Below are 25608 nucleotides of genomic sequence, written 5' to 3'. Positions count from 1 at the left end.
AGCAAAGAATGGTCAAGGACAAATACAAGGCCCAGTTTGGGTGCTAGAGAGCGCACATTCATTGATCCAAATGGAAAAAAGCAAAAACATGCAGAAGTCAGTCAAGTCAACTAGAAGGGTCCAAGGTGAGGAGCAGGCAGAAATGTAATAGATCTAGGCAGGATGATTCCAGTAGGAATCATAGCTAAAAGGGAAGAAGGTCAGAGCTTGGATTCCAGGATCAGGGCTGAAGAGAAATCAGAAATGGACCAAGATGGTGGGTCTTCCCCTCCAGGAGTATTTCTTTAGACCAATTTCATTTCCACTGAATAGCTGTGAGGTTTGAGCACAGACTCTTGAGCTACTGCATGATTCCTGCTGACTACAAGTTTCTAGGAGCCAGTAAAGAAAATTATAAACAAGAACCTGATTTGAGACTAGTGATAAGGGCACTTTTTGGGAGAAAGGAGACCTGCACTCAGGTCCCTGATCTGCATGACTTCTTTTTCCAGTGTTTGCACACAGTAAAACACAGAAACAGGGCATAAGTTCTTGGGGAGGGGTAAGGAGTGGAGGAAGGAAGGTTTCTTTGAGGAACTTTGGAATTTAGGAACTTTGACTATCTAAGCTCCTAACATGGTACAGGAGGGAAACACCTAAAATGTAGACACACAGATTTTTAGACAACCTTTCTCTTTTGGCACATCTATTTGTGTAAGCACACCATCCCCTTCTTCATTATTTTGCATTCCAAGTGTAGAGTGTCTCAGCTACTGTGATTGCCATTGTGGGATCTGTGTATGGTAGAAAGTTTCCCCCAACTTCCAGTTCTTAGAGCTCTCTGAGAATTGAGCTAGCTAGTAGATACAATACATTAGCATAAACGTCTGAATTAGTAGCAATATGTTGAGTCCTGAGGACTCAATATTGCTATTAGGAGCTGGATCTTGGGCAAAGACACACTCCGGTACGCAGCACGCGATGGCAGTAGCTTGCTCACCCAGTACTTCCTGTGCAGATGCAAACCGAGTGGGAGGGCAGTGGTTTCCGGGGATGCTGTGTGTTAGGCAAGGCCTCAGCACTTCCCTTCACAACTTCTCTGAGTCAGAACAAGGAAAGTGGTAAAAATAGGTATGTGGGAGGTGGGGAAAATGCATTATAGTTCTACTTTGATTACAAATGGATCATTCAAGTCACGGTGCCTTTACAGATATGCAGTTTGGTATTGTGCAGAAAATAGCAATGGGAGGCTTAATGTACTGCAGAAGCTAGCAGTGTTACTAAATGTGGGGCAATCCTAAAGTGGGTGGTATCTAGGGTGTCTGCATGATGTCAAGGGATTACAATTTTTTAACAGCTATCATGGTGGTCACCAAGCTGATCTGATCTGCTGGGTTTTTTCCTCCCTGGAGTTTCCTCTCACAGACACATAAATAAAACAAGCAGAGTAACACCATAAAATTGATCAATTGATTAAGTTCAACCTTCTCTTGAGCTTCTATGTGTCTGAAGCTCATCTGAACTACCTCTGAAATATATGTGTTTCTTAAATTACATTTTGAAGGGAGATCGTCATTTTGGATTTTCCAAAGTGGGGGAAAAGGTAAATCAGTTCTTCTGAAGTATACTGATCTCCCACCATTCAAAGCTATAGTCAAGGATTTGCTCACAGTAGCTGGAGCCAAGCCAGAACATTTTATGTTCTAGAGCTATTGCAGGTGCAGGAGGTTTCTCTTTACTTTGTAAAGTAGCTATTTAAAAATCTATTTTTTCCCTTTTATTTTAATATAAAATCTAGATAAATGCTGATTTGTACTGTGTATACAAACTAGAAGGCTGCTGTTCACTGTAAGATGATGGTATTATTCATCATTTGTATGTGCTTCAGGTGCATAAAGAACATTGCAGTACAGAGTGAATTATTTGGTACTGAAGAATTCTCTATTTAAATTAAATTGAGAGCTTAAGTGTGAAACATCAGCCAAAGGAAAAGCAGGACAAGGGCAAGATGAGGAGGAAAACAGAATTTTTACAGGGTCACATGGTAAGTCAATCCTGGTGCTGGATAGCAATGAAGACTTTTCCTATTTAAAAAAAAAGAGATTATTAATAGCCTGTGGTGACAGTATGACTATTCAAGCTCTTGGTTTCTCAAAATTACCTCTCTAGCATGTCTAACTATCTATAAAAATTACCCATAAAACTCTGTTGGACTACCTAACTGAATCTTGTAGAAGACAGCTTGCTTTTTTCTTCCAAAAAGCTCACTGAAGTAAGAGCTACTGAGCAACAAACGCAACATTTGAACTGTGCAATACACAAAAGCAGTGTGAGATTTCCATGCTGCTTTCTGAATGAAACTTGCATACAGAGGAAGACTTGTGCAAGATGAATAAGCAACTTATATCTATTCAATACCTAATTCTCACAGTTAAGTGCCCAGGTCCCAGCTGGCATTCAGCACGGTGCTAAATTTCTCCTGAGGGTCAGTTACACATACTGGATTCAGTTCTCATTTAGTCTGTCCCCAGAGGTATTCTCACCTTGATTTCTAATACATGACTGTTCTTCAGCCATACCTCTGAAAAGACCCTCGCTCACCTCCTATACTGACACTGAAAGTGGAGTCTGTGTGAATCTTTACCCCGTGACAGACTGATTGGGGAAGCATTTGTATTGGTCATTCTTTCAGGAAACTGTTTTGCCCAACTTGAACTTGTCTGAGTACACGCACACCTACAGCTGAACACAAGGTATAACTGAATACTCGTGACAAAATTTTCAGAGCAAATTCAAATCATTGGTATTGTCATAGGTAATATTAAAATATGAATGTCATTGTAATGGCTATCATACAAAAATAATATATGTATATGAAATTGCAGCTCAGTTCAGTACTCAGCAATAAAAAGGGCATCTTAGGGTATAAGTATGCCTGCCATATGCTACACTTAGGAAAAATGATGCTGATTACTTAGGAAAGACATATAATTGTTTCAGACCTCTGGGTACATGAGATACCTGCTTTTTGCAATAGGACTAGCTTTGCTCAATTCAGAAACTAAAATAGTTTCAGGTGTGTAACCTCACATGCTTAAAGACATAACAATACAAAAAATCAGAGTTGAACCGTCTGTCAATACAAACAAGATCAGTGCATGTCTCTGATAGCCAGTCTGAGGGACATTTCTATTTTAGAACTCATTATTTATTTAGGCCAAAGAATATGCTTAGTGCTTTACAAAATGGAAAATGAAAATGTTCCTACTTGGAAATAAGCAACGCATAAACCTTGGTAGCTGGAAAACAAAAGAGCTGACACAGAAGATTTGAAGTACCACCCGCCTAATCACGTATTCATACCTTTTTGGCAGAACTTATCTCAGAATCAATGTGAATTACACTTATGTAAAAATTACAGAATTACCTCCCTACTTCGTTATCATGATTATTACTTCAGTTCTTATTTCTGTTATGACACCACACTAGAGGTCTCAGACTTTGAGAGTTCACATACTGTACAAATACACAGAAAACAATACTGCTGTCCTGAAAAACTTAATCTGATTTGAAGAAACTGTGAAGAGAGGACTGAATAAGAAAGAGAGGGTCGTTTATTTATACAGACAGAGGGGCAGTACTAGTATACATAAAGGTATCAGTATGTGGCTTCTATTTTCATATGACCATAATTTCTATGCAGAATGTACTTCTGTTTCTTGTAATTAATTTCTTGTGAGGAATCCATTTTTTGACAGTTTTGGGGGAGGATTTTTGTTTGGGTTTTTTGTAAGGTTTTTTTTAGCTGCAATTATTCTTTGAATTCTTACTGATGTAATGTGGTATGTTATTTCTCTCTGCTTTTTATGTCATATACATGTACATTTCTAAATGTTTTGCACACGAGGATAGCCTCTATTTTTGAGGGAAAGTTAATACAGCATATTACAAAGGAGTCATATGCAGGGATTTCATTAATGCTTTTGTTTTCTGTTTAGTTTTTTTTCTCTTAATTTAAAGGAAAATTAATTCAGACAGAATGTCTAGAGTTGATCTTTGGGTAGGGAAAAACATGATTATTATTCATGCAGCAGTGTTTATTTCCATCTGTCACCAAAGCAGTTCTTTTAATAACTTATTATACAATTGGTTCAATAGCCTTTCTGCTCCTTTTCTACCACTGCAACATGGAACTCTCTTATTCCTATAATGTTTTCACTGTTCCCATTTTACTATCCATAAGTAAATCTATTTTGAAGGTTTTAGTGGTATGCTGATTATATTTGCTATGTAGTTTCTAAAATGAATCTCCTAAACGCTTTTAGAAGCTACATATACAAAATACATACAAGGCGAATTGTGAGAGAAGAAACCAAGGACCATTTCTAGAATCTAATGAAATAGTACTTACATCTCAAATTAAAAATAAATTTTACACCTGCAGAACTTCTATGTATTTCTTCATGAGGACATGAAGGCTCCCATTTCATCTTCAGGGAGGTGGTTGAGCTCCTTCAGATCAGCAGCTTCTGGAAGATTCACCAAGGAAAACCAAAATGCATAGGCCTTGCAGTCCTTCACAACCCCACAGGCTTAACAGGAAGTTTTATAGCAGAGAAAGGACATACATGGTAGGTTTATATTTATAGAACCAGCAGACAGTCCCTTACCAAAAAAAATCCAGAAAACAACTGAGTGAAATGTTATGGGGAAAAGAAGGGAAAAGTTGGGAGTGGAGGGGAGAAAGAACAGGAGACCAACTGGCTAGATAGCATCTATGCAGAAAAGGACCTGGGTCCTGGTGAGCAAGTTGAACATGAATCAGTTGTGATTCATAGAATCACAGAATAGTTTGGGTTGGAAAGGACCTTAAAGATCATCTAATTCCAAAGCCCCTGCCATGGGCAAAGACACCTTCCACCAGACCAGGTTGCTCAAAGCCCCATCCAGCCTGGCCTTGAACACTTCCAGGGATGGGGCATCCACAACTTCTCTGGGCAACCTGTTCCAGTGCCTCACCACCCTCACAGTAATGATTTTTTTCCTAATATCTAATCTAAATCTACCCTCTTTCAGTTTAAAGCCATTACCCCTTGTCCTGTCAGTACACTCCCTGTTAAAGCATCCCTCCCCATCTTTCCTGTAGGCCCCCTTTAAGTACTGGAAGGCCGCTATAAGGTCTCCCCGGAGCCTTCTCCTCTCCAGGCTAAACAACCTCAACTGCCTTAGCATCCTCATAGGGGAGGTGCTCCAGCCTCCTAACCATCTTCATGGCCCTCCTCTGGACCCACTCGAGCAGGTCCATGTCTTTCTTATGCTGGCGTCCCCAGAGCTGAACACAGTACTCCAGGTGGGGTGTCACAAGAGCAGGGTAGAGGGGGAGAATCACCTCCCTTGACCTGCTAGCCACACTTCTTTTGATGCAGCCCAGAATGCAATTGGCTTTCTGGGTGCAAATGCACATTGCCAGGTCATACTCAGTTTTTCATCTACTAATACCCCCAACTCCTTCTCCACAGGGCTACTCTCAATCCACTCATCATCCAGCCTGTATTTGTACTCAGGATTGCCCCGACCCATGTGCAGGACCTTGCACTTGGCCTTGTTGAACTTCATGAGGTTCACACAGGTCCACCTCTCAAGCCTGTCAAGGTCCCTCTGGATGGCATCCCTTCCCTCCAGCGTGTCAACCACACCACGCAGCTTGGTGTTGTCAGCAAACTTGCTGAGGGTGCACTCCATCCCACTGTCCATGTTGCCGACAAAGATGATAAATAGTGCCGGTCCCAATACCAACCCCTGAGCAACGCCACTCATCACTGCTCTCCACTCGGACATCGAGCCATTGACTGCAACTCTTTGAGTACATCCAGCCAGCCAATTCTTTATCCACCGAGCGGTCCATCTGTCAAATCCATGTCTCTCCAATTTAGAGACAAGGATGTCAGCGGGACAGTATCAAACACTTTGCACAAGTCCAGATAGATGATGTCCATTGCTCTTCCCTTATCCACCAATGCTGTAACCCCGTCGTTGAAGGCCACCAGATTTGTCAGGCACAATTTGCCCTTAGTGAAGCCATGTTGGCTGTCACCAGCCACCTCCTTATTTTCCATGTGTCTTAGCATGGTTTCCAGGAGGATCTGCTCCATGATCTTGCCGGGCACACAGGTAAGACTGACTGGCCTGTAGTTCCCCGGGTCTTCCTTTTTTCCCTTTTTAAATATGGGGGTTATGTTTCCCCTTTTCCAGTCAGTGGGAACTTCCCCATACTGCCACAACTTCTCAAATATGATGGATAGTGGCTTAGCCACTTCATCCACCAGTTCTGTCAGGACCCATGGATGCATCTCATCAGGTCCCATGGACTTGTGTACCTTCAGGTTCCTTAGATGGTCTCGAACCTGATCTTCTCCTACAGTGGGTGGTTCTTCATTCTCCCAGTCCCTGCTTTTGCCTTCTGCGTCTTGGGCAGTGTGGCTGGAGCCCTTGCCGGTGAAGACTGAGGCAAAAATGTCGTTGAGTACCTCAGCCTTCACCGTGTCCCAGGTAACCAGGTCTCCCATTTTCCCGTTGTGGTGATGAAGGCTGTATTTAGCAAGGGCATAGCTAGGAGGTTTAGAGAAGTGATTTAGCACTGGAACAGGCTGCTCAGACAAGTTGTGAAATTCCCTTTTTTTTGAGAATTTTGAAATTCAACTGCATGAGCTCCTCAGGAATCACATCTAACTTTGAAGTTGACCCAGCTTTGAGCGCAACGTTGGGCTAAATGATCTTCAGAAACCTCTTCCAACCTAAATTACTCTGTGATTCTAAGTATAATGTTATGGAGGTGCATCTCTTTTCTTCATCATATCTCATCTTTTTGGCTAGGTCTGCTTGGTTAATATTGCCATCCCTAGAGGAGAAAATATGAACCTGAGAGTTGACATGATCAGTTCTGTTCTTAATTTCCAACCCATGTATCTCTAAAGATCTGATAACCAGAGGATAATTTCCTGCAAAGTCTATCTCACAGAATTACAGAGAAAAAAGTATAAGAATTTATTAGCTAAGGAGGAATGTTGTATTTCTATTTGTTTAAAACATGGGGGAAAATGTTTTTTATATAAATGTTCTAAATGATCACACTAGGCCATGAGATCCATTTAAAAATCTGTTTGAAATATATAAATACAGAACAAGTGGACGAAAAAGCAGTTGTGACTGCCATCTGGTAAAAAAAATAAAGAGGCCAAGGACATCTATGGCCTGTGGAGATGCAGATGAACAAATCCAATGAATAAATACTGATATTTCAATAGTTGTTATTTCAGTAAAAAAATACAGAAACCTGTTAGTGAGTGTTGTACTGCTGCTTATTACTTCTCATTGTAAGGCTAAAAAAGCACCCATCTGCCATTCTGAAACTTTAAACAGTCTCTGAACAGGAAATGTAACTAAAAATTTTATATCCGATGATAGTACAAATTATAGTATCACAGTACCAAAGAACACAAAGCTTTACAGTTTTATATCTGTAGTAAGTTGTACATAGATTTCTGCAGTCCTGGAAGAAAGAAAATGTATTAGTATTATTCATTCTGTTAGATACGTTCTAGAAATGGTAACAGGCTTCTAAGTGACTCTATGGATGGTCATCACTGAAGAAGTCAGAGAAGAACCAGATAAGCTAGAAGTAGCAAAAAACTTGCTGGAATTTTAAATCTCTCATGGCTACCTGGCTTTAAAGCATTGTGCAAATAGTAGTAGCAACCAGTATCCCTCAGCTTCTGCCAATACTTCTGGTCAGCCAGCTTTTCCTGAACTTACACTGTCCTCACTCAGTGTTTGAGAAACATCCCTTACTTGCCTCAGATGAATGCTATGGGATAGGTATGACATTCTCCTCTCTCTCTCATAGGTCAGAACATGACACCTTCTTAAGCTGCAGCATACTGCTGCAAAGACATTTCTGTTTGTTTAGTTCAAAACAATTCAAAACTCATGATCTAAAATCTAAATATGTTGAGAGATGAAAGAAACTCAAATAAAAATAGGCATGCTGATAGAAAAAAAAAAAATATATATATATAATGCCTAACTAAAAAGGCTTTCTTCCTGCTGTAAAATGAAGATAACCAGTGTTGTATAGGCAGCTGGTAGCCCATATGCCAGATCTACCAGATCTGAGTAGAGGAGTTTGGACTAATCTAGTAAGTGTGCTACGGGAGAAACAGGGGGAGGTCCTGCAGCATTTTATTACATCAAGTGAAGTGCCAAGAAACAGAGCTATTTTGGCCTGAGCTGAACACATCACTGGGAAGAAAGAGACCCTGACCATAAGAAACTTGGCCATCACCAAACCACATATCATTTTTTTCATATAATCATAGAATCATAGAATTGCCTAGGTTGGAAAAAACCTTTAAGATCATCGAGTCCAACAGCCAACCATGCCCACTAAACCAAGTGGTTTAGTCACTCCTCTTGTCAGACACGGAACCTTTTCTTTCTTGTATCTCACAGGACCTCAGTTCTTTTTGCTTTTTCTGTTTGTGGTTTTTTATTATTTTTTTGTATTCAGGATGTTAGCTTTTTTTTCCATTCAAAGTATAGAAACAAAGGTACTTAGAGACATGCTGTTTCTGAAGAAATAGGACAGCTTCTTATGAAAATCCATGGTTTATCATAGAACCTTTCTCTATTAATTATTGCCTTTGTGCAAATATGTTTGGATTATAGGTTTTCTTTCTATCACACCTCTTCCTGCAGAAGTTCCTTTCAGCATATACCCACACAACTGACTTTCCACTGTAGCCGCCCACCCTCTGTGTTAACTTGTGCTGAAAAAAGGTACTTTTGCAGTGCTAGTAACATTCTTTCAAATACTCACTGCCCCTATACCACAGTGTTAGACTGAGGGGAAAAAAAAACCAAACACAACTGTTAAAAGACAGCTTAGGTATTTCTGTATTGTATCAGTTAGGAATTTTTGACAGCTAAACTTTATTGGCCATATTTACTACATTCAAATCTGAAAACTTTCCTTATCCTTCCCAACAAACTTCCAAATTTGTGACCAATCCAATAAATTGCCTATTAATGTTTCATTCAGAGTTTATCATAATGCAGTGTACGGTGCATGGTTCTTCCTATTTCCAGTTATGAAATAATATAGAAAGACAACTCAAATCTCAACAGTACTTTTCTAATAATAGATTTTCACCTGAAAAACTGATATTGCTACAGCTGGACAGAAGCTTCAGCAAAATAAGATTCATGGAAGCAGTATAACTTCAAATAAGAAAGATGTTCAGTCTCTGAACAACTGATAGATGTCAGAGTTCCCTGAGTTAGAACACACAAATGTAGTTGTAAAACATCCTTCGTGACTATTCTAATACAGAGGGCCCTAAAAATCTCTAGTTCATTGAAGCTGAATTAAAACTGGTACATAAAGTTCTAACGTTACAAGCACAATCTAGTGAATGACAGATGAGGAAAGAATACCATATGTTTTGTGACCCATGTGTTTTTCTCTTTTAAAAGAAATATACACGTGTGTATTGCTCACAGCTTTGTAAATGTAGTATCCTTTCTTTACGTTTAGCTCACCTGGGAAAGATCACAGGATCAAGCACTTTGATAGAACTAGACTGTTTAATATTTTAATTAACGTCACAATCCCCATGGCTTGTAAATAACTGATTTGGCTTCAAGAGTAGGTTGCAGAAATAACAGCAGTATCCAGGGGTACGTCATGAATAATCAGTAAGAGCCTCTATTATAATGTGCATAGAAAGGTATTTGCAAATAACAAGAAAGTTCTCTAAATGTCAAAATATAAAATGATATGATGACTTGCTGTATTGAGGAGAAATTATAAATTGACATGTAGAATTCTCTCTACAGTATAATTCATATTTAACAGACGAATCTAAGGCTTGATGAGTGTAAAGGAGATATTTTCAAAAGCACCTTAATTAGTCAGCAAGAGATTGCACATAGCAGGCAAACTTATTATACAATAAATTTATAACACCATTATCACCTATCTTGTGAAGTCAATCATTCTAGCTTGGACACTTATTTACAGCACTATTTTGATGAGGAGTCTTTTGAGCAGGCTTCACTGGTACAGGGGAAAAAGACCTGAGGAAATCAGAAAGCCATCTGCCTGAAGGCTTCCCTGCTAGTACCAAAGGTGCAGGTCAGATGATAGTGATGATGGGGGAACTTGGTAAAAACTACCTATTTTTGAGAGGGCCAAAAAGTCAATGACAAATGGTGAACAGAATGTTCAGAATGTTTTGATTCCCTTGTAAATAAACCACAGACCTTTCATTCACAGTGTGCCCAGGAGAAGAAGTTATCATCACCAATATTGGTAGGGTGGCCATAGGCAAAGCAAGCAAAGAACGTAGCAAGCATCACAACAGAGTATGGTACAAAGCAGGGATTATAGCCGTCTACTGTTGCATATTAAATTACAAGAGTAGAAGAAGCAAAGAGGAATAGAGAACTTCTGTGTTAGTTGTGGGGAAGTGGAATCTATCCACATTTCTGTGCGCTAGAAATGTTTAGGATATATTTATACTGAAAATCATAAAGCCATCAAGCCTGTGTTTGATCTGCAAGCAAACACAAACCTAATTAGAGTCAGGTAATTCTTGGTTACCCTAATTGGAAGAAGCATTTTAATGAGACAGCTAGAAACTATCATAGAAACAAATGACACTAAATTGTTCACAGATCTGATGAACAGTGATGCTATAAGCCAAGGTTCCTCTTTGGAGTGACTGCAACTTTAAAAAGAGCAAAAAAAGGGCCAGCAAAGCACAGGACAGTCATGTGCTAGACCTTAGAAGGGAGTCAAGGCAGCTACTTTGGGGAGCAGGAGTAACTGAGAAGTCAGACACAGAAATTGTTAGCAAAGAACTGTCTGTTGCTGTTTATTCATAAAGTATTCACTGAAAAAAAGATTTTGTATTACCTGACCAGAAAACAAATCAAAGAACCCCAAAGCATTTTCAACCATTAACTCATTCATATAGCAACAAATCATACAAGGTCTCAAATGCTGGCTCACTTCTTGGGCCAGAGAGAAATAGTAAAGCCTTTTGGTAAGAGCTACCTAGTTTTGAGAAGTCTAGAATACCAGTTCAAAGAATTTAAAAGAAAACATTCATTTAGTCATCAAGCTCAACAATATGAAGCTCACCATAAAGCACCTTAGCAAGCCCAAGGCTGTCTTAGCTCTGAAGAAAAACCACACAGAATGTTGCCAAAAGAAAGGAAAGCTAAACTGAGGTTGCAGATGCTGCTCTACCCATATGGGGTTGGTGAAAAAGAGGAGTGCAGAAAAGGAGACAAAGTAAACCAGGGTCTATCACCTCTTAAGTAGAAGGAAAAATGTAACTCTTTTTAAACCAAAATAGAACCTGCTCTCTCTCCTTGCTAGCTCTGCTTTGTAAATATTAAGCCAAATTCCAAAATTAAATTGTGTAACTTTCTTCTGGACTAGGCAAATGATTTACCGAACAATGACAGGAGCTGAACCCATAGTTCCAAGCTCAAGCTATATCCAAGCTGATGCTCACCTGATGGTCCTCAGTTTGTAGTTCCTGGCCATCAATATTCTGTGGAAAAGACTCAGTGTGGGAGTCAGCTGTTGCGTGGAGACATTTTCAAAAGAATTTTTGCAGGAAGAAGTATGATAGAAAGAAAATCAAGACCACAAGCCTATTTACTATAATGCAATAATACAGACTTATGAAAATCTATGGTTTAGAACAAATCATCCTATCTCTTTAGAAATGACATGTTTATAAATACATTGTTCCTATACTTTGGGTAGGAATACAGGTCTGTAGTTCACCAGATCCTCCTCCCTGCCTTTTCAGAAGATGGGCATAATATTTGTCATTTTGCTAGGCATCAGGAGCTTTCCCTAATCATCACAACTTTTCAAAAGATTTTTAGAAAGGCCTTACACAACAACAAGCAACTCCTTTAGCACCACCAGATAAATCCCATCTGTCCCGTGGACTTACAGATGCCCAGTTTACTCAAGCTGATTCTGATTCAATTGTCCGTTGTGGACAGTAACTTTTTCCCCCAAGCTTTGCTGCTAGGAACAGAGACCTGCAAGGCCTGAGAGCAGACCTTGCCAATAAAGACAGAAACAAAGACAGCATTGGTGTCAGCCTTCACCCTCATTATTAGATTACTTGCCTCGTTCATCAAAGGGCAATGTTTTCCCAGGTCTCCCTTTTGCTGCCAGTGTACCCTCACAAGTTTGTTTGGCATTTTTTTTTGCTGTTCACATCCCTTTTAGTTTCAGCTCTAGCTCAGCTCTGGTCTTTCTAATTCCATCCTTGCATGCTCAAGCAATGCTTCAATATTCCTCCTTGATAGCCTGTCCATGCTCACACCTCCTATACACCTTCTTTTTGCACTTGTGTTGCCAGAAGGAAGTTATGGGATTGTGAATGGGTAGGGTGATCTGTGAAATTATGAATGGACAAGTGATAATCCAAGTTACAAAACTGTATTGATGCAAAATCTGATTAATTTGAGAACACCTTCCACAGATAAAACTTACAGGGCTCTGTGTTATTCCTTATCATGAAATAACTCTGGGTTTCACCTGGAAGTTCACCATTGCCTCAATGACCTGACACAAAGTCTTGAAATCCATTAGATAACTTAAGAGAATTATTCAAAAAACTACAAACCTAAAATTTTGTGAGCAATCAAGGAGCACCATCTGTAATGTTCTGTTCAAAGTACATTATAAGAAAAAACTGTTGAGGTGGAATCGCTATCGTTTTGATAGTCAAAAACATACGGTGAACCCAAATGCCAAACTATGTATTTAATGAATCATGCTGTTTTATTATACACACGTATGAAAAATATGAAAATGAAGGTCATAAGAGGACAACATTTTTAATAATTTCCCCAAACACCTTTTGTATTTGACAGCATTTCAAATCTTCTAGTGCTTTTGTATTTTCCAGTAACCTATTTTTATTCTTTGTATTATTTATGTAGCTGCTAGCTGAGACGTGCTTACTAGCAATGTATGCATGCTCATCTTCAAGCATTAGCAAGAGAAAAGTTAAAAATAATAGGGAAATGGTACCTGCAGCACAGATGGGAAAAATCCCAAAAGAGCTGGATAAGCTTCAGGTAAATGCCATATTTTTTAATTAAAAAAAAAAAAGTTCAAGTCAGTTCTTGTTCTCTTAGAAGCAGTTCAATCAATCTTAGCCAAGCTATTTGTTGGGGGGTTTTTTTAACATTACCCTAATGCCAAACACATTCAGATGTCAAAATGAAATAGGGCTGGAGATAAGGAAGATAAATAAATCTGATAAAATAAATAAGTCTGGTAATATAATCATTGTATATTCATTACCCTTGCTGCCAGGCTGACATTTGTAGGGCCTTCAGACATCCAAAGAATGTAGATAGATGTCTGCTTTCAAGTCAATTTATTTTGAAAACTTACAGGTTTAAACAGCAAGAACAACAATTTGGTTAAAAACCCAGTCTAATATACTCTGAATGATGAGTGGATTTAAAGATTCAGTCTGAACATTACCCTGAATGTTGTGGAGGGGGTGAGATCAGACAGTGAAAAATGTGCTTGTCAGGGAAAAGGTAAGGATGGCTAGAGAGTTAACTAGAACTATGCAGGCTAGGACCCAAGTACTCCTCTATTTTACCTTCTACCACTGCTAGAATTTGCTTCAAGACTCTGTTCTTTTAATTTTCCATAATCCAGTGTCCTTTGTTATTCTTACAGTCATGAGCAAGCCCGCATCTTGGCAAATAGGATTTGTCTTTTTACAACTGCAGCCGCTCTTTAGAAATAACTCAAAGCTGACAACAGTCATGGCTCCTTCCAGGTTGCTAGTTGAAAATTCGGATTCATCATCTAGGTACAGATGACCTCGCCACATATATCTCAGTCTGTACTTATGAATCCCTTGTTACAGCAATGTTTTCTCCATCTCATCATTTTTCTTCCTCTTTGGTCACGTCTTTAAAGGCAAGTGAATTCCTGCTTTCCATACTACTTTTTCCACTACTTTTCCACTTCATGTATTTTTCGACTGAAGTATTAAGGCAGCAAAAGAAAAAAATCTTTTTGTGTCCTTATCTTAAGCAGCTGGAAATCTTCTTATGCTGCCAGTCTATGGGGCTGGTGTTTGTCAGGCCAGAATACATACGCTAGAAACATATTCAAGCCATTGTGAAGAAGTCTCTAACTGGGAAAAGTTGTGGTGGCCATAGAATTCAAAGGCTGGGAGGCTTCTGAGGTATAAGAAGCAGAATAGGAAGGAATAGCTGAGTTGGAGAGAGTTGGTGGAGTCTGGGCAAAGGCAGAGCAAAAACTGAGAAACTCTTACAAGCCATGCAGAAGCAACAGAGGATGAAGACAAGAGGATCTAGAAGGAATGGAAACGATTCTGGGGGAGAAAGAACAAACAGAAAGACCAATGCATGCTGAAAGACAGTGTCTGGCTGAAAGAAAGGAAGCTTTACCTTGCATTCCTCAGTTTTGTTGGCAAAAATTCCCAATATACAGGACCATTCCTAAGATGCTTTGCATATTAGTTGGCCGCGAAAAGTAGGAATAGGAGTGAAAGCTGTATTTACAATGTAACAGAACACTACTATTACAGATGAAATAATTGGTGTCTGACATCTCTCCATAATTAACCTTTTTCATTATACTGTATACCCATCTCAACCTCTTGTCAGCTACTGTTTTTTTCCTGTAGTGTGACATTACGCTCTCATTTCTTTTAATATAAAAGAGGCCAAGAGATTCATTATTGCTGTTTATTATCATTGGTGCTAATGATATAATGAAGTATTACCCATGGTATTTTACTGTATGTCTGCTCAAGTAGATTGGGATTTGCAGCAAGGTACTGTTTAGACATTGAATGAACACAACAGTCATGTTTAATAAGTCTTATGTTCTGTCAGAAAAAGCATCTCATTACTAATGAGATGTATTGTGTTATTCAATACCCAAATAAAACTGTATTTCTCAAGTATGCATGCCTGGGGCACAAATCTGACAAACACTTAGGGAAGCAAAATGCTGTCCAAAGAGACAGTGATTAATAAAGACCAGTTGGGGGGAGGTTGTTTCCATGTTCTAAAATACTGGCTTTGCTATACTTATTTCTTGGAGTGAATCCAGTCTGAGAGAACAGTGTAAGTATGCTAGGGAGAGCTTCAGGGAACCGAGGAATATTCACAGGGTCTCTGCCTACTGGCTGAAATGCTGACACCTTATATGACTATGTTGCTGGAAGCAAGAAGAAAGATTTGCTCAGTTACTAAAGTGATGCCTGGGCATCTTCAGCTTCTTTAGTTGGAGTTTAAGGATAAATAAGAATTATGGTGAACTAGCGTTACATTTTGCATTACATTTGCATAACATTTTAGCCTGGCTGCACACTATGGACATGGCCTTTACTCAAAGAAAATTCGTATCATTCAATTAGCACAAAACACTTTTCACAAGCTACACTATGGAAGAAAAACCATAATTGCTCTCGTCCTCTGCTGGGCTACTAGTGGTAAAACCTAAAACCTGATATGTATATACAAGGAGCTTACCCAGCTTTCTCACACCTGGGAACAGTCACATCTACAGAACCGATGGTACCCAGTGCTAAGCCACAATCACCTAGTCTTTCCTTGCTTACTTCCACATAAGTAGAAGTTCCTGCATAAGAATGCCCTTATTGATTCAGAGACAGCAACTCAAAGTGGATGCCTAGGGAAGTGAGTTCTATGTGCAGAAAATTCTCTGAGTAGTTTACTTTACCCTTTGTACTTCTGCTCCATTTTATTTAAAGCTCACCTCAACATACCTGCCAGGTGGCCAGAAAACATAGCAAAGCCCACACCAGAGAGGAGTCAGAATACAGCAGAAATATTTTGAGAGAAATACCCAGTTGGTGTAATTATAGATAATATTTATTTTCAAATTACTTCCATGTAAAAGCAAAAATTCCTACAGAATTTAAGAGAAACAGATTTTTGTTATATATTCTATAGCAGTTACAAAAAAATTAACAAAGCTAGAAAAATGCTATAATCTCTGTTAAATGATATGAATATACAGAATTCTCTCCTATTGAATTCCTCTTCAGCAAATTCTACAAAAATTGTCCATGAAGCTTTGTAACTTCGTATTTTTCTCCTATGTTTCCTAATTGTTTATGAACTATTCAAATACATTTATATATTCCAAATACAGATGTAGTTTAGGTTTTTCCTTGAGACTGTACTTTTTTTTTTTTTTTTGAAAGAACAGTTAATTTTAGCATTTATTAACCTTGTTATTTATAATAAGTATGATGGTATTGACTGATTTAAATATTTGTATTGATATGACAAGGATTTTAAAAATAAATTAATTAAACCATACAGTAATCTTAAAATGGCTGGCATTCCATTTGGCACAATGGAAAAGAAACACAGTAACTATGTTTTTGCAACACAATTGATGTATTCAAATATAAGGCTTATGATTTAATAGACAATACATTGTCTTTAAGTGACTTTGTAATGGAAAAAGAGGTTTAAGCCTCAAGAAAGGGAATACAGTGATACTTGTTTCAGTCTGGTATTGTCCAGATATAAGAAGGAGCTGGCCTTTGGAATAATCAGTAGGGAAAGCAGTCTGGGCAGAGCATAATCTACTGGGGAAAGAGTAAGGAACAGGTTGTGCCTATTTGTGCTGCTTTTTATTGTTCCCAAATAAATGAATGTTAATTGAGAAGAAGTGCTGTTACATATTTTATGACACTCTGGGTGCGTGCTCTGAAATCCCATGAGGCCTGGTTTAAATTCAAATTAATCCTAAACTACACTTAATTAGCATTGCTGTAGTTGATTTTGCTTTTTCTGTTCTAAGGAAGAATTTGATATCTTACAGTTTTGCTGTTTTCAAATGTTAAAATATATGATGGAGGTGAAGAAGTGATTTGGTAGCTGAATGACTTCCTGGCAGGAGAGAATCTGACAGGATGGCATTTTACTAATTAAGAAGAGTGCTGGACTAACCAGATGGGAAAAATACATACTGAAACTTTTTTTCTTTCTTTCATTCTTTTTTTTTCTTCCCAAGACAATGTAGAAATAAACAAGGACAATGAAGGGCACGCAAAGAAGGACTGGTAAGTAAGGCAATTTGCTAGCACAAAATAAACCTACACAAATCAGATAGTAACCAAATAATCCTGCTTTAATCAGATAAAAAATGAGGCAGGAATCAGAAGCCACTGATGTGAGCAAGACATTTCTGTGCTTCAGACCTATCTCTAACATAAATGTATACAGTGTGACTTCTGGCAAATCAGTCAGGACTAGATCTATACAGACATTTTAAGTGCCTAAATCCAGTATGCAGACATCATTATGATCCTTGAAAAAACTAAATCAAGACATTTAAGAGATTGTCCATCTCCTTTAGAAAAACAGGAGATAACATAAACCACCCCAATGCTAGGGACAAAATAACAAATGTGCTTTAAAAAATCCCAACATGCTAAATAACAGTAAGAGGTTTTTTTAACTACCTTAAGCTCAATAAAGTTTCTACTTTCTATGCTCTAAGTTAAATTACCGAGGAGTGTAAAAGAATAATGCAACAATGTAAAATGATGGCAAAATCAGAAAAGTCAAGGCACAAAATGGGATAAATAGCAAGGCAGAAGAGATGTATTCTGAGAATGTATCTGTAGCAAGACAAAGACAAAGGAAAGAGAGACCCAATACTCAGTGGAGAGAAAGGACAATTAGAGATGGTATTGAAAAGGCTTATACCTTTTTTACTTTTCTTCACTAGAAGGGTCAACCTCAATCAGCTGGCTAAAATAATTAGTATCAGTGACAAGGGGAGAGAATACAGGCTAGAATGATAACTTAGATAAAATATTTTGAAACCAGCTGGGCTTGAAGAAATTCCTCTCAGAATACTTAGAGAACAGAATAAAGACATTTTGGAGCCATTAGCAATTATCTTTGAGAACTTGTGGAGAGCAGATGAGCTTCTAAAAGAATGAAAAAGGAGAGACGTCATGTTTATCTTTAAGATGAGAGAACAGACGAAACCAAGGAATTACATACTGTTCTGCTTTACTTTCATTCTGAGAAAAATACTGGAGCAAATAATTGAACAAGCTTAAGTTTTTGTCCTGTTTTAAGGATATAAAACAGTCAGCATGTATTTGTTGAAAATTATGATGGAAAGTCTCAGCTGGAGCATATTGTCCAGTTTGTTCATTGTACCTTGCGGAAAGTGTGGTTCAACTGAAGAATAATTAGAGATTTAGAAAAAAAATCTGTAAGAAAGAACAGAAGGTCCCTTGGGAGGCTGTGAAATCTTTATCACCAATATAGATCTTCAAAACAGGCAAACATATGTTAGAAATGGTTTAGGTAAAGCTGATGCTGCCTTTGGCAAGGATGGTATCTTCAGAGGGCTGGTTCTAGGCACCAGTAAAATACAAAATCAGTCAGTAAAGCTGATTGTTAAAAGCAGCGAAGTGGGAATGACCTACTGCCTATTGTGCCATAAAACATGCAAACTTCGTTAGAATGGAGGCTGGAACCCAAAGATTGTTGTAGCTATGAGACTGGAGAATTATAATCTCTGTGATCTGCCCTAATTAGTCCATGCAAAATTGAATTTTCATCTCCAAGAGATGTGACTAGAAGGGATCCAGGACTACAGAATATTTCCCAGAGACAGCAGCTCTACTTAAAGTATTGCTTTTCAGCAAGCCCCATACTTTGTGTAGGAAAGAAGTTATATAGCAGAGGCTGTAGCAGCCTCCATGAAGCTGCTGGTACCATAACCCTAAATTTGTTTTGTGATTCTTGTCTTTAGCTACTCTATTATCTGTCAACAAAGTAGGAGTATATTGCCTCTGAAGAACTTCGAGAAGAAATTTGAGATCACTTCTATAAGGTCCAGGCCATAGTGTAGATCAAATCTAAAAGAGGGCTTTAGAGACAGCTATCAATTTGGCTGTACTTCAGAGTATGGATGGAAAGGTAAAGCCGAGCACCAGGAAAGGAGCACCTCTGGTACTTAATTTTCTTATTCCTAACTAACCCAACATCTATTACTTTCTTTTTCCTGGTTTTACTCCCCATATTAAAATCTAAATATGCAATCTAAAATGCAGTGGTTGCTCACTGCTGCAGGGAATGATTTTTCAGTTCTGTATAGAATTCTCCTATTTGATTTAATACACAATAAACTGATTGCAGTGCAATTTAAGAGCACTGGCAGGTATGTGGTAACACTAAAGCAATGGTCAAAACCTAGTCAAATAAGTGTATTTCCAATGGCACAGACAGAAAATAATGTGAGCAAAATACCACTTAGAACATTTAATTCTCAGTGTGTATCTAGTGAAGGGAATTGGTAATTAATACAGACAAATTAACATATAATAGCTTTATAAGAGTGTGGCAGTTTTGAGTTATCCCATGCTTATTCAGATCTGTGATACAAGCCAAAATTCTCTTACATCTTTTGCTTCTAGGAAGCCAACAATAAATGGATACAATGCTAGAAGAGCAGGTGTGTTTTCACTCAGAGGAAGCAGCTACGGATATGAAAATGACTTAGCAGCTGGTGAATAAGAAGACTGAAGCTGTGCCAGACGAAGGAAGTGAGCGTGTGTGTGTGTGTGTGCGTGTGCACGTGCATTTTGCCACTAATTATGCAAAAAGGCCCAAACCCATTGATCATGTGTTTCTCTCCCTACTTCACCAGGAATGAATCTTAAAGTGTGACAACTCTTTCAGAAAGTCAGAGTTATTACCAGTGATGTATTTTCTGTATTAGAACTGAGAACACTCAATGAATTATCCTTTTTTTTTTTTCTTTATCTTTTTGTACACATATTCCTGTTTACAACATGGTAAGAACAAAAATCATTTGCAAGAAGCTGGTCTGCATTTTTCTTTATCATTTAGTCCTCTTAGCTTCACAGACAACGAGGCTGTATTCAGCCAAGCACGGTGTCAGTACGTTGTAGGCCACTACACAGCACATAGCTTCAAGCTTTCTTTGCTTAAAGTTGGGGAAGATTTACCATAAAATGCAGCAGGCACAGCTGCTGATTTATCTTTGGTGCATGTAGACACCAAGAAATTTTAGTTAAAACTTGAGCAGCCTGACTGCTCAATGACTGCTCAAATCTTTTTGGTTTACTTGGGTAAAGAACTTCACTGCAATGGTACACTGTAAGATTTACAGAAACACTCATCTGAGCATCTTATTTTGTCTTACACATTCTAATTAGTCAAGCTTAGACCCACCAAACTCTCATAGGATGACGATGAGTAAGAATCAAGAAAAGCACTCTGTTGAAGTCACAAAGCCATCTTTTAATTTATAAAACAACTTAAAAATTAACATGAGGAGCTGGAACAACTATATAAACAAGAAAAAGACTGCAGAGATGAATCATTCCAAAATATTTTTTCACTGTGCAGAGAAACAGAACTATTTATTTTCAAATTCCACTATAACATACAACCAAATCATGTTGAAAGGAAGTATACCAACTCCATGTGTCAGGGAAGTTATAGATATATTTTCAATTGCTCTGTCATCTTGTAAAAATAATTAAATGGGATTTGTGTTTTCCTTAAAAAATGGAACAGAATCAAAGCATTTTACTAGCTTTCCCTATAAATTTTGCTTTAGGAGGAAGCCTGGAAAGTTTATTCCATTGTACAGCTTTTAACGAGGACAATATTAACTGGCATATATGAAAACCCAGTTCAAAACTCCTGCACTAAATAAATTGCATTAAATAGTTAGATGCTGTCACCAGCTAAAGAATGGAAAAAATCACTAACCACTACTCTTTGTGAGGCCTTTTTCTCAAGATCTCTTTGCAGCCCCCCAATCAAGAAGGTTGCCTTGCTGTGTATTTACATAGACATACCTTCTGTTAAGTTTTGTGTGCAGTTAGAACGATTACTAAGAATGAAAGCCATGATATTATGCAGCTGATCTGTTGGTCATCACAATTTAATTGTAAACATAGTCAAACTACACAGAGTGTCTTTTCACAAACCAGATAAAATTCACTGACTGATAAACCTGCTCAAAGGTTTTATCTTTCAAATGGATATTTTAAAATAATAAGAAATAATTCTGAATGGATGTTCCAAGATCTTTTGGAGCTTCTGCAATAGTAATGTTCCCTATCCTTTTACAGTATCCTGTGTTTTACAGGAGATTGTTTAATGTAGAGAAATTCCTACACATTTGTATCAGCATGAAGTCATTAACATAAGAACATATGCCACATTGGTTCAGACCCATCTTCTCTTCAGCAGTGGCTAGAAATCAATGCCCTGGGAAGAATAAGAACAGGGCAAGCATATGTAATACTTCCTCAGAGTCTTCTCCCAGCTGCCAGCTATTTTCAGGTCAGAGAACTTCCTGAGATTGATGCTGCCTGTCTCTTTAGTTTCCCTCAGTGAATCTCTCAAGTACTTACTTGCCCAATCTCCCCTTGAACACTTTCAAAATTTTCACATCCTGAACAGTTTTGACAAGAAGTTCTATAGGTATACTAACACAGGTCCATTAACTTAATGACTTTGCATCAACACCTGTCTCTTCCTTTTCCCCAAACTCTGGAATTTTATGAGACTGCAGAAACAAAAATAATACCATGGAATCTGTGATCTTGCTTGCACTACATAGTTCCGCTTTTTGCAGAAGAGGAAAAGAGGTCATAAGATTCCAGAAATGAAACGTGTTATTTCAAATACATCTCTTCTTTGACTTCTTCCACTCTTACTCCACACTGACAGCCTGAATAAGGGCTTGGGATCAAACAACATTCAACAAATAGTGCAAAGGCTCCTTATATCAATCATGTTTTTTAAATTAGATACTGAAAATAATGTAGCTCTATCTAAATCAGCTACCAAGATTTACTGAATTTTAACAAGGAACAGAGGGAGAAGGCCTATGTAATGCAGTTGATATCAAAATATCTCACTTCTTCACATTGACAGGTCTAAGGAATTAATGCTTATGTGTAAGATCTCCTGAATACTTGTCTCTATGGCAAAAAGGCACTGATGCTAGAGAAAACGAATTTTCCAACGTAAGTGTTTTCCCTACATTGTTCTACAGAAACTCAGCTTCACTATACAGTGATCGGGGGGGGGGGGGGGGGAAGGGAGGAAGACACGATAAGGATAAAACTTAAACAGAGCACAAGGGTCTGCATAATTAAGTTCCTCCAGAGCTTCACTCAGAATCAGTGGATGGCTATTCTCTAAGAAGTATTTCACCCTCCATCTTGTTGCACTCTCTCTATATGTAACACAGGTTACATTCTATATAGATGAATAGCATTAGTTTTACAAAGCTGTTGCTACTTTCTATTGGTGTCATTATCATCACTGGCTTTTTCTTCACAATATGTTAAAAAGTATGTATTACATTCAGTACAATAGTTGCTATGTATGTTAACTGTTCCCAAGCATGCACGGTTGCCTGTTCATGCACTGCTTGCTTTTCATGCAGGGTAACCTTTCCCCAGGGTAGTGAGTCTCCAGAAATCATTGACATCACTTACAGAAATAAGGAATGTTGCACTGGGTCCAAAGCCAGTTTGCAGGCTGTTTCTGCTAAAGTCTTTGCTTCAGAAAATGACTGTGTGCTTGCAGTTGCATTTAAGGAAGTTCCTCAGTTGGGTATTTCTCAGTGGAAGTTCCCAGCTAATATTAGTCATAGGCAGTACTGAAGTACAGAACCACATTTCATAATCCTGTTGACACTCCTCCCAGGCAACATAAAAATTGCCTATACTGTTACTAAAGAGATGAGAAAAGAAAATCCAAACCTTTGGCTTCTACACTTTGTGAAGACAATCAGTAAATTATACTTACCAGCTTCTGCATCTAGATATACAGAAAAAGTACAAGATGAGCTACAAACTTTATAATTGTACTAACACTACATTTATGTTGCTTATAGTGCACCAAGTCTGTATATCTGCACTTTGATTAAATATTCTTTAGTTAGCTTCTGGAACCCAGGTTTTGCCTGTTACAACCTATAGGCAAAATACATACCTTATCGGCCTTGCATATACTAAGGTTTCCACAGGCTCATCAACTAACTACTCTTGCTGTTGGAAAAAAAATGATTCAGCCTCACCTTCCTTCTTACTGTGGAACAACAACATTCGGTCAAATTGATCCACAATTCTCCTTTTCTGACCAGGAAAGGCATTTCGAGAGCAAAATACGGGTTTTATTTTGTTAAAACAACAACAAGCTATTGAAAGAACGGAGAAACACCGTAGAGTAGCACAGACTCTTTCAGAGCCACAGATTCATTTGGGACCACAGTTTAAAAGTTCTGGAAAAGGTTTAAACATCTGACGTGAGCCACCTAGTGTCTGAACGCATGGCTACATTGCAAGAAACATTTTAACCTCTGACAGCTGGTAGAAGCCAATTTATAAGCTTAAAATTGTATGAAGGAATCAGATTTAAACCTTTACTGAAATACAGCCTTTTGGCAACTGCTGCACCAGAAGCCTACCTGAAGAGCGATCAGTTCCTCTCGACACTTCAGCACAGTTTAACCAACAAGCACACTGGTAACACATCAGTAAAGACTAAGTAAAATTCCTGTTAAAATACCATTTCATAAGTAATGTCAAACAGTAAACTGTATACAGGTGATGTGAGGTATTTAAATAGACTGCTTGACCTACTCAGAGCAAACTTTCAAATTTTCACTCTGAAAAAGTATCAACTTGCTAACTCCGCCCCCCCAATGTTTCTAAGTACAATTAGTCAAGACTCTCTCTGAGCCTGAAGAGAAAGCGAAATAAAACAATACAGACATGAGCCTCTTCACCACCACTTCCAAACTCTAGATAAGTGGTGTGAAACTGTTTTGAAGATTAGTGGATTCCGAAAATTTAAATAATTTTTAACTATACTGATATATGCTTGTTCTTCCCAGTTATCTTGTGAAGACTACATATAGGAAAACAATTCTGCTTTAACAATGACATAGAAATGTGAAATATTGATGTGGGATGGACATACAGAAAGCTGTTACTGGGATAGCTATAGGGAAGCAAATACAGAGACTGAAGAGGAGGAAGCAGAAAAAGAGAAAGCAAGATGAGGAGAAAAAGGACAAAAAATAATTGACTGTAAAGCAGAAGCCACTCTAAAAGATCAAAGTTAGAGATCAAGTTAGCTGTACAATGTAGGTTTTATATTATTTTCACAGGTATTTTTCCTTTCTTCTATTTAACAATTTATTCAAAGGGTTGAAAGTCTCTAAGAATGTCAAGATGGGTTACTGTAAATCTTGTAATAGACATCTTATTGTATTTGGGGAGGAAATGTAGTAAAGAAAAAAACACTAAATCATGAAGATAGAGGAAAGACCAGCTTCTCTCGTGCTTTATTGTGAAAGAATATCACTGATAAAGTACTAAAAGAATAATGCATGTGATTTGAAAAGGCATGTTTGTAGACAGTTGTCAGTTTTGCTTTGTCGGGTTTGAGACCTTCACAGCAAATTTACATTAAGGGCATTTCTAGAATTTAATAAACAAACTTTTGTTTCCTATAACAACTAACTTGCAATGATAGTGTTTCAGAGATGGTATATATGTTATGGTTCCATTCAAATTCAGGTAGCCATAATCTTAGTTGATATATGTTTATCATCAGGTAACACCTACTTGTACTTTTCTGCATATTATCTTTTTAAATATAGCGTCAGTTAAATTATATTTACATACATTGATCTGAATTTAATAATTGCAGGTTTTATTTCAGTTACTAACTGAGATATCCATTACCATTTTAAATGCAGAACTACTTGGCAGGACTGAATAAAAATAAAAAATGTAGAAATTAAAAAAGAAACAATAGCCTCTTTTTGTCATCCCCTCCCCCCTTTTTGTTAAAGACCTGGTTGAATGAAACCTTAGCTTGGACATCTCAAACAGTCAGTCTCTGAAAGAGGAAACTGAGTCCCCCTTTCTTGGAAACATGCTAACAGAGCAAACCCTCTCTGAACCTTAATAGTTCATTAGAACCTCAACTAAAGTTCTTAAAAGTGGCTAACCAGGAAGTATATTTATTGGCTCATTAAACTATCTGTCTGTAAGTCTCTTTAGTCTTAGTACAGGCCAAAACAGACCAAAAGAGTTGTTAAAGACTTAGCGGGAAAGGTAAATTATAATAGAAATAACCTTCAAAAGAGTACAGAGAACAACACCTGGCTACTCTTCCGTGACTACGTTTGAGCTCAGTCCTCGAGCTTCCAAGTGCACACACCCGCGGTAGGTAAGGTTGTCACAGCTGAAATGCAGGTTCTGATCTGTGAGTGTGCAAAGGGAAAAGTTCTGCTCTAGCAGACGAAACACCATGGCCTGGCTGCATGGTTATGTTCACTGGGGTTCTGAGACAGCTGAGGCTATAACTCAAAATCAGTAATACTTCTCTGCCGCTAGCTCTGTGACTGTAGCCTATGCAAGTATGTAAGAAACACCTCATTTTCTCCCATTGCTCCCACCC

The 25608-nt window shown here is 38.1% G+C and overlaps 1 long non-coding RNA gene across 1 annotated transcript in view; it reads left to right on the top strand.

Annotated features, from left to right (window-relative positions):
• The window catches only part of LOC128144455 (uncharacterized), a 64842-nt gene extending 44640 nt beyond the window's left edge, over nt 1-20202 (top strand). The window contains exons 3-4 of the long non-coding RNA XR_008236086.1: nt 17129-17177; nt 19557-20202. This is a non-coding gene — a long non-coding RNA (uncharacterized LOC128144455). The remainder of the gene's footprint in view (nt 1-17128; nt 17178-19556) is intronic.
• The last annotated feature ends 5406 nt before the right edge of the window (nt 20203-25608 follow it).

The sequence above is a fragment of the Harpia harpyja genome, chromosome 7, assembly GCF_026419915.1.
Source record: "Harpia harpyja isolate bHarHar1 chromosome 7, bHarHar1 primary haplotype, whole genome shotgun sequence".
NCBI classification, from domain to species: domain Eukaryota; kingdom Metazoa; phylum Chordata; class Aves; order Accipitriformes; family Accipitridae; genus Harpia; species Harpia harpyja.
This window is presented reverse-complemented; position numbering and strand designations above follow the sequence as displayed.